This window comes from Phalangium opilio, unplaced genomic scaffold (assembly GCF_054372755.1).
Source record: "Phalangium opilio isolate 3A_F unplaced genomic scaffold, DU_Popi_V2 ptg000073l_1, whole genome shotgun sequence".
In the NCBI taxonomy this organism is placed as follows: Eukaryota; Metazoa; Arthropoda; class Arachnida; order Opiliones; family Phalangiidae; genus Phalangium; species Phalangium opilio.
In genome coordinates, this window is record NW_028324183.1 from 2,383,702 (window position 1) to 2,388,374 (window position 4,673).

A 4,673-nucleotide genomic window follows, 5' to 3' on the forward strand; every position below is an offset into this window, starting at 1 on the left:
GTGTCGAATCTTTAGCATTTAAACTCGATTTAGTCAGGTAAAATCAATACCATCTACTTCAATTTAATATTCAAAATGTATTACCACAAGTAGAATAATCTTACACCAAGTTCCTATGTAAGATTTTTTGCCGTAGCCTCTGGGTCTGAAAATTCTGACGTTAAGCTTTTTAAAGATCCCAACGGAGCTCGCGTGAAATTGAGAAAAAAAATTCTAAAATCTCGGCCACGACCGAGAACGAGCTTTTAAAGCAGCGCTCCACAGCGGTGGAGACTCGAACTAACATAGGCGGGGCTAATTTGAAGCAGAGTAAGTTCAAGCATGGAGGGTTCATCCATGTGACGGTGATGGTGTTTAAATTTTTTACGGCGACGTCGGATGTCGTATCGTGCTAAAAAATTTTAAAGACGTTAATTAAACAAAATGGATAAATTAGAAGCCTTAGCTAAAGAGTTAAATGATGAAGCCAAATTCGAAATTCACATTAAAAAAACCCTTTAAGATATGAAACCCATTTGAATTTATTGAAATCGGCTGGCCTTAATTTAAGCCTTGGCAAGTTGCTACAGATTGCGTTCAGTAATAAGTGTTTAATAAGTTATTTACGGGAAGTTGGTGAAACTAGGCTGAAAGAAAGGTTTCTCCGCGAAAATTCTTAACTTGGAACTCAAAATGATTTAGAAGAACTATTCAATTTCTATATGACAGCAAAATTCAGGTATTCATCTATATAGCTTTTGATTACCGTACTTTTATTAAACTTAAACTAATAAATATATAGGTTTTCACAAGAATGCCAATTAGATTAGCCCGAACTCAAGCCAAATAATTTTTTCTGTTCAAAAGTAAAGTTTAAGTTCTTTGATTAGATTGAGTGGTGGGACATTAGAAATACTTCGAAAAATATCCAAAAAAGAAACGGAAAACCACAGGCTGAAGTTGACAACGAGGAAAAATCACGAAAGAGTGTATCGGTTGACTCTAGCCATCAAAATGACGGAAGAAGAGAAAGATAATGGTGATTGCCCATCGAATTAGTCAATCGGGACCGCGGTGGTATGTGTTACCCCAAAAAGGCATTTTATCCTTTCGTACCCGAGTTAAATGACACAATTAGGCAAGTTTCAACTAAGGATGGCTTTAAAAATCTTGGGAAAAATATTATTAGGGTAAGTCTAAATTAAACTTTTCTCCATTGTTATCGTGAATGAGTTTGCAATTCTTAATATGGCTGATTTTATGATATAGACTTGCGTTTCCGCAGTAAAAATATTAAAAAAAAACTATTTATGGAAGGAGTCGCTTTTGTCAACACTAAAGATGGGCCGTTTGAAGATGTGGCCATCGATTTATATTTTCAATTTTGGACAAGAAAACTGACTGACGCAAGGATTGGAGAAATTTTCTCTGTTTATTCGAGAGGTTTAGACTTAGGGGGTAAAACGCTTCGAGACAAATTATACAAGTTTGCAAAAACAGCAGAATTGAAAAAGAAACTGAAGGCACTGGAGAATTCTTAGAAAATCACAACAAATACAGCAATAGCTAAGCCTAAAAGTCAAAAGGCCAATGAAGAATCAAAACAAGTTGCAGCAAAGGCTTAGAGGGAGTCAGTGAAGGCACAAAAAGAATTCGAAAAGCAAATAGCTAAAGCGAAGAAAGCATCTGAAAAAGAAGCAGTTTAAATGAAAAAAGAATCGGAAAAACAAGCTGCCAAAGCCCTAAAAGAATTGATAAAACAAGAAGCTAAAGCCAAAAAGGAATCAGAAAAGCAAGAACGTAAAGCTAGAAGGGAAACTTTAAAGCCACCACTAGGGAAGACCAGAAAGGAGAGGTGTAAATCGAAGAAAACAGCAGAAAAGCATGTTGGTAATGAACTCAGTCAGAAATTTAACCATGATTTAGTTAGTGAGAATGAAAAATGTGATATGATTAGTGATGAACTAAGTCAGAAAACTAATTTTGATATAATATGTGATCAATAATTGAATATACTAGTCAGCCAAATAATTATTTTCTAATTAACAAGAATAACAAATGTGATACTTTTAGTCATGATTTTTCTAGTCAGCAAACTCAATGCCTATTTCCTCCTGTTAGTTCCTATAACTCAAGTCCATTAAGTGCAATTAATAGCAATATTTGTGGCTCTGAAATGAGTGAATCTCTTTCAATTGTTAAAAAACTTATATTTTTTGAAAATGACGATTCTGATGTTTACATCTCAAATGAATAAATCTTACACACTTTGCAACTTATTTCTATTTTTTCTTTTTTTTGAAAATCATATTGTAACCCTCAATAAAAAAATTTAACGAAGGGAATATTTTCCCGAGGGCCATAAAATAAATAAAAGGCAACTTACTTCTTTATCCAAAATTAGGAGAGTAATACTCCTAAGTTTTGGTTTAACGTAACAAAAACGCTCTCTCAGAGAGACGACTACGGAATAACAAAAATTATGGAAAAAATCACAGACCATTAGAAAAGGAGGAGGAGCATGTAACATGGAGGCAAATATACCCTGCCAGATCCAAGGAGTGGAAACTCCAAGGAATCTGGCAGCCATGTTACATCCCCCCTCTTTAGGAACTGTGTTTATCACGAAAGGGTTACCCCGAGGAACCCAGAATATTTTAGCAGGGGTTTAAATTTAGGTATCACAAAGGTTTTTTTTCATTTATCGGTGCTTTTTTTCCAACCGCTCGAGTCGACGAGGCTCTCGTCGGGCAATGGCTTCTCTACTGTGCCCTCCGGGGCAATCGGAAACTACGTGGTGGCCATTCTTATGGCAACGCCAGCATTGAGTTGGACTCCAAACAAGTGGATGTTTTGCAGGGTTGGCCAAATTACTAATTGACAATTACAAATTACTAATTGACAATTACAAATTACCAATTACAATTACAAATTACCAATTACAATTACAAATTACCAATTACAATTACAAATTACCAATTACAATTACAAATTACCAATTACAATTACAAATTACCAATTACAATTACAAATTACCAATTACAATTACAAATTACCAATTACAAATTACCAATTACAATTACAAATTACCAATTACAATTACAAATTACCAATTACAATTACAAATTACCAATTACAATTACAAATTACCAAATACAATTACAAATTACCAATTACAATTACAAATTACCAATTACAATTACAAATTACCAATTACAAATTACCAATTACAAATTACCAATTACAATTACAAATTACCAATTACAATTACAAATTACAATTGTAATTTCATCTGCTACTTCGGATTGAGAAGCGGGGGCATTTCCGGCGTTATCGAAGACAGCTACGTTAGTCCAGTAGAGTTTAAGATGATCTAAGTTAACTTTTCCTACATTTTGCCCTGAGTTAGCGTCTTCTAACTCGTAGACTACGGGAGAATGTTTAGCTACTATTTTAAAGGGACCTGCTCATTTAGGACTAAGCTTTTTCATAAGCTGACCTGTCGTACTTGATAAAGGATGCGTTTCCATCCATTCCTACCTCAAGCTCAAGAGGGTCATGGCGGAAGTCATAGTATTTCTTTTGGTGAGCTTTTGCTAACTTAGATAATTCATTACTGAATTCTAATTGTTCCTTAAGAACTTTTAGAGCTTTACTACGACTGGGGTCATCAGGGTCCTGAATGGGTTCTTCAATGTCTAAATCCCAAGGGAGACGTGGCTCCCGCCCTAAATTCAAAAAGAAAGGGATCTGCCCGTGGTTTCATGGGGTGCGGAATTTAGGGCAAATTGAAGAGGTCAAGGGATTCATCCCATCTTTCATGGTGATTCCCTACATAGAATGATATTAACTCGCCTATTACTCTATTTACACTTTCGGTGGGATTTCCCTTAGGTGTGTAGGGGGTGGTAAACTTTGGGTTTATTTTAAAAGCTCTGCACGTCTGCAGCCAAAGTTTCGAAGTAAACTGTACCCCTCTATCCCTAAGAATAGCTTTCGGTGCTCCCCACCTACTAATAATAGACTTAAAAGCTTGGACACAAGTCCTTACTGTAATGGTTTTAAGTGGTATCATTTCCACAAATTTTGTCATATAATCAACAAAGACTATTAGTATTTATAATGGTGTCTACTTTGAGGGAAAGGTCCCATTATGTCGACACTAATCTGGTCCCAAGGACTTGTTATTTCGGAGGGTTGCATTAGCCCTGGCTTTTTCCCATTTCTAGCCTTAAATTGTTGGCATAGTGTGCATCCTCTAACATAATCCTGTACTACATTAACTATAGTAGGCCACCAATATGAACTACTACCGGTAGAATTTGAACTTGTACTACTACTAGTTGGATCCTGGATACTAGTAGAATTTGAAGTAGAGGAGCTGAAGTTTATGCTTAAGACGTTTATCGGAGCTCTCGATAAAGCGTCAGCTACTACATTCTCTACTCCTTTCTTTAGCTTAATTCTAAAATCAAAAGTTTGAAGGTACATCGCCCATTTAACTAGACGAGAATTTGGTTCCATGATATTAAATAACCACTGTAAAGCCTGATGGTCAGTAAGGACAGTGAATTTCCGACCTTCTAGAAAGGGCCTAAACTTCTTAACTGCCCAACAAATGGCTAAACATTCCTTCTCGCTAGTGGAGTACCTTGTTCCCGCATCTTTTAGTCCTGTACTAGCGTAAGCTATAG